We start from the raw sequence: 10,186 nt of genomic DNA on the forward strand, positions 1-10,186 counted from the left end.
TCGTGGCCGGGAGTCTTTATGCAGCTCAAGGCTTGAGCTCACTTGCTCCTGGGTGTGACTGCTTGATGTGACTGCCTTGAGGCTTTGCTGACTAAACTACTCTACCATAGTGACCCATGGGAAGTGACATGATCTTTTAAAAAATATGGATGAAAATCCAGAAGACTATGTTATTAAATAGACCCAGATGTTTTTAAATACCTTGCTTATTTAAGGTCCTTTACAGTTCACAAAGGTGCTTAAAAATGTCTTACTTGTATTGCTCAGATTTTTAGAATTTTTTTCCCCTGCGCCACGTGGCTTGCGGGATGTTAGTTCCCCAACCAGTGATCAAACCTGGGCCCTCAGCAGTGAAAGTGCCAAGTCCTGACCCCTGGACCACCAGGGAAGTTCCCACCCTGTCTTCTTCATTTTATATTTCAGTGATTGATTTTCCAACATAACGTCTGCATTTTTCCCAATATTACTGTGTGTTTCAGATTACTTTTTTTTTTGTTTTTTTTTTTGGTACGCGGGCCTCTCACTGTTGTGGCCTCTCCTGTTGCGGAGCACAGGCTCTGGACCTGCAGGCTCAGCGGCCATGGCTCACGGGCCCAGCCGCTCTGCGGCATGTGGGATCTTCCCGGACCGGGGCACGAACCCGTGTCCCCTGCATCAGCAGGCGGACTCTCAACCACTGCGCCACCAGGGAAGCCCTCAGATTACTTTTTACAGGTTGGATATTGTTACACTTCCAAATAGAGTCTATATTTTATTTTCAATAAGATAGCATGCCTGGGCTGCATCTCTACTACTAGGTGATACAACTGTCTCAGAACTTGACTCACAGAGTAGCTGCTTGAAAAAGGCAGAAGCTGACCACAAGCCAGCTGTTTACAAAGTGAATTCTGTGTTCCCGTGGAGTCCTTCATTTCCCGCATTGCTCTAATGTCAGCACAAGCTGGGCAGGGAGAAGGGTTTTTGCTTCAAGCCAAGGCTCCGGGCAAACAGCTAAGGAAATGAGTGCCCTCCCTCTGCTGTGGCTGGCGCACTGCAGGCCCCTCCCCGTGGCACAGTAGAGCTGTTCTGTTTTCTCTGGTGTGACTGCTTGCTTGCACGGATCTTAAAGGCAGAGCTGCCTGGGACCAGGGATTCTACAGACATTTTAGTGAAAACAGGCCTTTCAGTTTTTCATCTCAGATCCCTTTGAAATATCGTTGAAAGCTCAGGACTTAGAAATATCTCAGATGCTGGTGAGGATCAAATTTGGATACCAGACACCATACTGTACATACATTCATCCCTTCCCTTCTGCGGCCCAAGTTTTCTTATTAGATGAGCTTGTGTACCAGAGAAACTTAGAACGAGAGCTTCCCCAGAATACTTGTCACTCACTCACGTGGGCTATTCCTGGACAGCCCCACCGAGACCCCTACAACTCCCACTATATAGCTTAGGCTGAAATATATAGCTTAGGCTATATATAGCTTAGGCTGAATAGAGCTTAGGCTATATAGCTTAGGCTGAAGATGGGGTCACACTACATTAATATTCAGTTCTGATTCCAAATATATGACAGGCCTATGCCTCTCAAATTAGTTTACATTGTGAACTGGGGAAATGATTATGTAATTTTTACAAGTCTGATTTCTCGTTGCATAAAATAGCGCTTTATTTTTTTTAATTTATTTTAATGAAGGTGATTTACAATGTTGTGTTAATTTCTGCTGCACAGCAAAGTGATTCAGTAATATATATATATATTCTTTTTCATATTCCTTTCCATTACGGTTTCTTACAGAATATTGAATATAGTTCCCTGGTCTATACAGTAAGACCTATCCATTCTATATATCATAGTTTGCATCTGCTAACTCCAAACTCCCAATCCATCCCTCCCCTCCCCTCCTTCCCCCTTGGCAACCACAAGTCTATTCTCTATGTCTGTGATTCTGTTTCTGTTTTATAGATACGTTCATTTGTGTCATATTTCAGATTCCACATATCATATGGTATTCATCTTTCTCTGCCTGACTTACTTCACTTAGTATGATCATCTCTAGGTCCATCCATGCTGCTGCAAATGACATTATTTCATTCTTTTTTATGGCTGAGTAATATTCCATTGTATATATATACCACATCTTCTTTATCCATTCATAAAATAGCACTTTACTATCAGGATGCCACATCAGAATGCACATAGATATGAAATATTCTGATATTCCGGGCACAAAAGTCAGGATTTAAATAAAATCTCCCAAAGTGTAAAAGATATATAACCTCTAACAACTATTGACCATGAGACCACAGGTCATGGAGAATTCTTTCAGCTCCTGTATTCTTCCCCCTCATTTATTAAAAAAAATTATTGAGCAGCTACTGTCTCAGGCACTTGGGAATACAGAATGCTAAAATGCAGTCCTCACAACTTACTGAACTCAAAGTATATTTGAGAAGACAAACAAATTACAAAAATAACGATAGGCACTGGGAGTTAAGGAACATGGGGAAGACTACTGTATTCGATTGTGTGCTGGCTTGTCTGTCACACTCACTTGGGATATTCTTTTCCTATTAGTTGATAAAAGAGATAATGCATACTTTTTTTTTTTTTTTTGCATTACGCGGGCCACTCACTGTTGTGGCCTCTCCCGTTGCGGAGCACAGGCTCCGGACGCGCAGGCTCAGTGGCCATGGCTCACGGGCCCAGCCGCTCCGCGGCATGTGGGATCTTCGCTGACTGGGGCACGAACCCGTGTTCCCTGCATCGGCAGGTGGACTCTCAACCACTGCGCCACCAGGGAAGCCCTCCATTATGGTTTATCTCAGGGTATTGAATATGGTTCCCTGTGCTGTACAGTAGCACCTTGTTGTTTATGCAGTCTATATGTAATAGTTTGCATCTGCTAACCCCAAACTCCCACTCCGTCTCCTGCCCCACTCGGCAGCCACAAGTCTGTTCTCTACGTCTGCTCTCTCACCAGTTTTTACGCATGCTCTTTCCCCTCCTAAAAGAGTGCTTCTTAAACTTTAATGTGCATAGAAATCACCTGAGTATCTCGTTGAAATGCCAGGTGTGACTCTGAGTCTGGGGCGCGGCCTGAGATTCTGCATTTCTCACATGCTGGTGCCGCTGGTCTGAGGAGGAGCATATGGGCCGAGAACTCCCTGCTGACCCAGCCTGGTTTCTGGACACATGGATTTTATAGACTGCTGCCAAAAAGTAAAAATAAAGAGCAAAACAATAAACTCTTTCAGGGACCAGCCAGCTTGCCAACTTTTTATTGCCATTTAATTGGTCAAGAAAGGCCATTAAACATATCCATGGCTCTGCTTGCCATATCATAAAGAAAGGTGATTTAAATTCCCAAAAAGTAGGAAGGGCATAGTTTCGGAATACTAGAGGACAATCTTTTGATTTGAATAAACTCAGCTTTGCGGAAAAACTCACTACATTGATCTCATTTTAAAAATTGTGTCCTAGATTGGGGGCACTAAAAGCAGTTAGGAAAAATTGGCCTGCCTGAAGCCTGCTGAGGCCTTTAAGTCTGAAGTCTAGAGTCAGCTTTTCCAAGATGTCTTTTCTGATCCCAGAGGTGGGGTTGGACGTCCCTCCACAGTGCCTCAGGGATCCCTGTGCGTGACACAGTCATCACCATCCACTGTAATTGCTTGTTTACTTGTCTGGAGTTCCCAATAGTCTTGGAATGTCTTTTTTAAAAAATTAAAGTTAATTTACAATATTGTGTTAGTTTCAAGTGTACAGCAAAGTGATTCATGTACATATATTTGTATATTCTTTTTCAGATTCTTTTCCATTATAGGTTATTACAAGATACTGAGTATAGTTCCCCATGCTATACAGTAGGTCCTTGTTGTTTACCTATTTTATATACAGTAGTGTGTATCTGTTAATCCCAAACTCCTAATTTATCTCCCCCCTCACCCTCCTGCTACCCCTTTGGTAACCACAAGTTTGTTTTCTATGTCTGTGAGTCCATTTCTGTTTTGTAAATAAGTATCATTTTTTTAGATTCCACATATAATTGATAATTATATATTTGTCTTTCTCTGACTTACTTCACTGAATATGGTAATCTCTAGGTCCGTCTATGTTGCTGCAGATGGCATTATTTCATTCTTTTTTACAGCTATTATTCCATTGTATGTATATATACCACATCTTCTTTATCCATTTATCTGTCGATAGACATTTAGGTTGCTTCCATTTCTTGGCTATTGTAAATAGTGCTGCTATGAACATTGGGGTGCATGTATCTTTTCAAATTATAGTTTTCACTGGATATATGTCCAGGAGTGGGATTGCTGGATCATATGGTAACTCAATTTTTAGTTTTTTAAGGAACCTCCATACTGTTCTCCATAATAGAATGTCTTTTATCTACCTCTATATCCCAAAGCCTCAAACATTGCAAGTACACAGAAAAGAGTCAGTAATTGAATGAAGGCCTGAAATAAGGCATCAGTGTTACAATCTCACTAGTGGATTCCATTTGTGGTGTTAGGTAGAATCAGAGACATTTTCTGAAGTGGTCCAAACTAGTGGCATGCATGAAATTATAGAGAAAATGTGCATTAAGAATATTCTTATGTAGCACAGGTTTCTTTGAGTAGGCAGTGAAACACACACACACACACACACACACATATATATGTATAAAATCTTTACCTGTTCCTTACTTTGAACCTGACTGACCCTTTCCAACTCTTGCTTTGAACTGGTCAAGTAATCTTCTGTTCTGTGAACTTGCTGATACCGTGAACTGTTTCTTTGTTTTTCTGGTCCTCTGAATGAGCTACCATGAGATTTAGAGTGTTCTTATGAATTTTTAATCTGCTCTGATCCCCTGGGCTCTTGGCTTTTAAACAGGAATGGATAGCAAACATGCATTTCTTATGATCACATTTCTTAATTTCCTTCCACTTCTTAGCCTGTCTGTTGTATAGGATAGACTTAGTGTTCTCTTCCAAAATAAACAGCTCACGCAGCTCATAGCTCAAAGTTAATCAGAAACTTGTTTACCACAGGAATATATTGGGAATTAAGACAGACAAATATCAACTATAAAAATAAGAAATGGCAAGCGAGAATGTAGGACACTAAGACACACTCAGTATGAACTTTCCACAGCAAAGAAGGGAACATCTGGGTTGTTTTAACGCTTTTAGCTGGTTGAAAAGATCTTCCCACAAATTTTTTTTTGCTGTTTACCAGTCTTTTAATGCAATGTCATAAGAGTTTTAAAGTAAAGTATACGTATTTTGGGGGATTTAAAATGTTATCAGTGATTTAGTAGAGAAAAGTACATAAAAGAATCTTATTAAAACCTACTCTCGGGCTTCCCTGGTGGCGCAGTGGTTAAGAGTCCGCCTGCCAATGCAGGGGACAAGGGTTTGTGACCCGGTCCGGGAAGATCCCACATGCTGCGGAGCAGCTGGGCCCGTGAGCCATGGCCGCTGAGCCAGCGCGTCCGGAGCCTGTGCTCTGCAATGGGAGAGGCCACAGCGTTGAGAGGCCCCTACGGTAAAAAACAAACAAACAAACAAACAAACAAAACCTACTCTGATAAGCTTTGCAAAAAAGAGTGGATGTTACTTGTAACCTAGTGGAGACATTAATTATGAATTGACTTCTTCAATAAAGTTTCAAGGTACCTATTAAAAAGCATGTTTTTTGAAGATCCATATACATCCTAATAAAGTAAAGCACTCCCAAACTAAATTTATACAACTATAATTTTTTTTTTTTTTTTTTTTGGTACGCGGGCCTCTCACTGTTGTGGCCTCTCCAGTTGCGGAGCACAGGCTCCGGACGCGCAGGCTCAGCGGCCATGGTTCACGGGCCCAGCCGCTCCGCGGCACGTGGGATCTTCCCGGACCGGGGCACGAACCCGTGTCTCCTGCATCGGCAGGCGGACTCTCAACCACTGCGCCACCAGGGAAGCCCTACAACTATAATTTTTTAATGTAGCAATTACTTGGTCTGTAGGCAAAGGTGGACCATCTGTATAATTTTGACCATGTTACTGTTCCTGAAATGACAGCCCTGCATCCCCTCTACCACTTCTTTACAAATCCATTTCTATGCCAGTGCAGTGCAGTAGGCATTAGAGTTGTCAAACTTCATCTCAAAGTATGAATAACTTATTCTTTGGATATTTACTTGAATTTGAACAAAATCTTCTTAATTAAACTATTCATTCAAAAAATATTTACTGAGTGCTTACTATGTGCCAGGTACTGTTCTGGCACATGGGATACATCATAAACAGAGCAAGTGTTGCTGCCTTCATGGAGCTTATAGTCTAAATGCAGGAGACAATAAAAATAAACATAATAAATGGCTAAAATATGAATGTTTGAAGCTGATAGGTTCAATGAGAAAGATGATGTTTAGGATCACACAGTGTAGACTTCAGCAACAGACCCCAAGCTGACAGAAAACCCGTATGTTCTTTGGCGGGTATGCTAGACCGCTAGGGTTGCCATAACAAAATACTACAGCCTAGGTGGCTTAAACAACAGAAATTTATTTTCTCATTGTTCTTGTGGCTGGGGGTCCCAGATCAAGGTACCAGTGGGGCTGGTTTCTGGTGAGACCTTTCTTCCTGGTTTGCAGACAGCCACAGTCTCACTGAGTCCTCACATGGCCTTTCCTCTGTGCATGTGTGGAAAGCTCTGGTGACTCTTCCCCTTCTCATAAAGACACTAGTCCTATTGGATGAGCCCCCCACCCCCTTATGACCTCTTTTAACCTTAATTAAAAGGCTGATTACCTCCTTTAAGGCTCTGTCTCCAGAGTCATGTATGGGTTAGCGCTTCAACATATGAATGTGGTCAAGGGAGTGGGAATCAATTGCACTCGTAACAGATGGCATTTGTGACATGAGGGAGACTTAAGTATGGGGCCTAGGGCAGAGTCCCTTCTTGTTCAGGTTTAAGGGCAGTGTTGAGGTAAACTTCATCGAGAAGATGAAATTTGAGCAAAGACAGGAAGGAGGTAAAGGGGTTCTCTATGTGGCTATCTGGAGAACGCATTGCAAGCAAAGGCAACAGCCACTGCAAAGGCCTTAGGACAGGAATGTATCTGGAATGTTTGGTAAACAGTAAAGACGCCAGTGTGCCTTCGGGATGGCAGAGTAGGAAGAGATGAAGTTGTGAGGAGCTGGACGGTGCAGAGTTCTGCAACCCATTGTAAGGACTTTGGTTTTACCTGAAAGGGGGAGCCATTGCAGGGTTTTGAGCAGAGGTGTGACATGGTCTGATTTACATATGCATGTAGTCACGAAATAAGTATTTTAACATATTTTGGTGAATTCAGTGTGAAATGATGCACATATACATTAACCGCACCTTTTAAAACCTTGATTTTAGAATCTCCTTTTAGTTTCTAATTTTAGAGTCAAATTATCTGGAGAATTGCCCACTTACAAAGTTTTCCAGTATGTGATAAATACATAAGTAGGGCTTCCTTCCAGATCTCTTATTACTTTTCTTTATTCTTTCTTCTATTGCATGTGCTTGATTACACATTATTTTGTGTGTTCATTTGAAATATTTTAAACTAAGTTTTATCTAATGTGTATACTTAATATCTACGTTTTGAGATACTCTTGCACAGAGCCAATACTATGGTAGCTTGGTTAAAATACTTTGTAACTCAGATATGAAGAGAAAAGATAGTCACAAAAGACATTATTCTGTGCCTTTTACAAAAAATAGTACTTTGAGGGCCGGTTGTGTACCATTGTCGTATAAAGTTTGTTTCGTTCTCTTTGACTTTAACGAAATCATGACCATCTATTATTTTCCATTCAAGAGAAACAGAAACTGGCTTGTTACTTAACACTTCTATGGCTTATTTTTTCCATTAAAGAAAAAAAAGAGGTGTTTTTGAGATAAGTATGTGACAGTTGATGTATAAACAAGAGTAGGTTTGGTTATAGGTAAAACTGTGAAATATGTCAAGTTTGGCTTCCTCTGAGTTCAGGGAAATTCCCCAAAGCATCTCGGGCACTTAGCACACAGTAACCAGCACATAGTAGGTGCCCATTACATATTTGTTAAGTGAATAACATCTCTTTCACTAACTTGCTGGGGACGTGTGTTGCCCATCCCTGGAGTATTCCAGTTTTACAAGATTGCTGTAGGAAGTGTGCGACCTCTGCACAAACGTATGAACTGCTAATAGTTGCACTTCAGATGTCAGTGGGGAGATATTTTAAAGTACAGGATCTTCCCCGAGAGCCCCTTCAAACCACATCACTGGGCACCTATTTACTTGGTTTGTCGTTGGGGCAGATGGAAGTTGCATTTGGTATACAGCCTTAGGATATAATATCCTGAATTATTTCTATTTCTTGATTCCTATGCAAAAATTACTGGAGTTGTTGATTCTAAAGCAGCTCCTGTCAATTAGTAAACCATTGCTTATACAGCTGACCCTTGAACAACAGGTATGAACAGCACGGGTCCACTTACAGACAAAATTTTTTCACTAAATCTGTTTTACAGTACTACACCATCTGAGGTTGGTTGAATCCATTAGATGGAAGGCTGATTATAAAGCCATATACAGGATTTTTAACTAGCAGGGGGTCAGTGCCCCTAACAACTTCCCTCTTGTTCAATGGTCAGCTGTACTTTGTATTAGGTAGGACTTGAACCCCCGACCCTCAGACCTCAAAGCCCAAGCGCTTTCCCAATACCTTTGACATTCCACCGCAAGGCCGGCCTCAGTGACTGAGTGGTGACGAGGGGTGTCCGCTAAAATGCCAAACTGCCAGCATCAGAAGTCTGTCAATCGTGTGCTGGACCTGACAGTCAAAGATGCAGCTAAAACATCCTTATAGGTAACCTAGGGTTCCCGCCCTCTGGAGGCACTGCTGTTATAAGACATACAACGTTGACAGCCCACGCTGCCTACAACTGTGTTTTAAAAGGGCTAAGTTGAAACATACACCTTTGCGCTGAATTAATTCTAGGGTAGCTTCGTAAACCTCTTTCCGGTTTTGTAAGAAGCCTACAGTAACCTTTGTAAACTGTTTTTTTTCCAGCCCCAAAGGAAGGGCAGGGTTCCTCGCGGGTAACCCTTTCTCCCTCTCGCGACCCCTTCCCGTATTTCTTCTACCCCCATCCTCCGGAGCCACACAAGGGGAACGGGATGACAGTCGGTGTTGAACAGAGAGAGAGGACGCTGCGCATGTGTTTGGTGCTTTTCAAGCTGTGCAGGCTCACCCTAGGGGGCGACGCAGCCACCTCGCGAGCCCCTTGGAGAGTGAGAACCAGGAGAGCCTCCCCCGCGCGGGGAGGAACCCCGCGGCCCCAGCCCAGTGGCTCGGCCCGCCCTCCTCCCTTCTTCATTGGCTCCCGTGCTCTACGTGTCACGCCTGAGACGCTGGCGCTGCCCTACCGGCGAGGGGCGGGGCTCGGGACGCATCCGGCGGGCAAGTGCGCAGGCGCAGGAGAGCGGGTCGGGGGCCGGACGGGGGGAGGGAGAGGGTGGTGTTCCCGGTTTCCTGGGTTACCTGAGGGGGCGGGGGTGGGGAGTTTGCGGCGGCGGTGGCAGGGGCAGCGGCTACGACTCGGGATTTTCCCGGTGAGGCGGAGCGTGCGGCGGCGACGGCAGCCAGAGAGCAGGTAAAGGCGGCCCCCGGGCCCGGCGATGCCGGCAGAGGGCTAGGGGTCCCGGACCCAATAGGTGGCCTGGACGGAAGGCGGTTGGCGCGGGGGGCGGGTAGCAGTCAGCCCGGGATGGGGGTCGCGGCGGCCGGGCTGAGGGCGCGGGGTACTCGGCCCGACGCGCCGGCCCGGGGTTTCTATCCGGCTCCGGGACGTCTCCCTGCCGTGCCCGGGCCGCCTCTGACAGCAGGTGAGCCGCGGGCAGGAGCACTGCCCGGCCTCTCCGGACCTTTGCGGTGGGCGCGCGCCCACCAGACACTAACTTTATTTCCTGGCGGTTGGAGGGCGGAGGTCAAGCAGGCTGGCGGCGATTTGCTGCGATCTTGATTGTATTTATTATCCTGTGCCGCGGCACAACCTGCACCCCGGCCGGGCCCACACTGGCAGGTTGACGGCTGGAGTTGACAGTTTCCGCGCCATCACCCTGCGGGTCGCTCTTTACGATCTTGCCCGGCGGTTGCTCGCCCACCTGTCATCTCCCCCGTGCGCCTTGGTCCGCTGC

At 44.6% G+C, this 10,186-nt stretch overlaps 1 long non-coding RNA gene across 1 annotated transcript in view; it reads left to right on the forward strand.

Moving 5' to 3' along the window:
- LOC109550919 (uncharacterized) overlaps positions 1-9,478 on the forward strand; it is an 85,562-nt gene extending 76,084 nt beyond the window's left edge. Inside the window, exon 4 of the long non-coding RNA XR_012326664.1 lies at positions 3,057-9,478. This is a non-coding gene — a long non-coding RNA (uncharacterized lncRNA). The remainder of the gene's footprint in view (positions 1-3,056) is intronic.
- Positions 9,479-10,186: the final 708 nt, after the last annotated feature.

Source organism: Tursiops truncatus, chromosome 16 (assembly GCF_011762595.2).
Source record: "Tursiops truncatus isolate mTurTru1 chromosome 16, mTurTru1.mat.Y, whole genome shotgun sequence".
Classification (NCBI taxonomy): Eukaryota; Metazoa; Chordata; class Mammalia; order Artiodactyla; family Delphinidae; genus Tursiops; species Tursiops truncatus.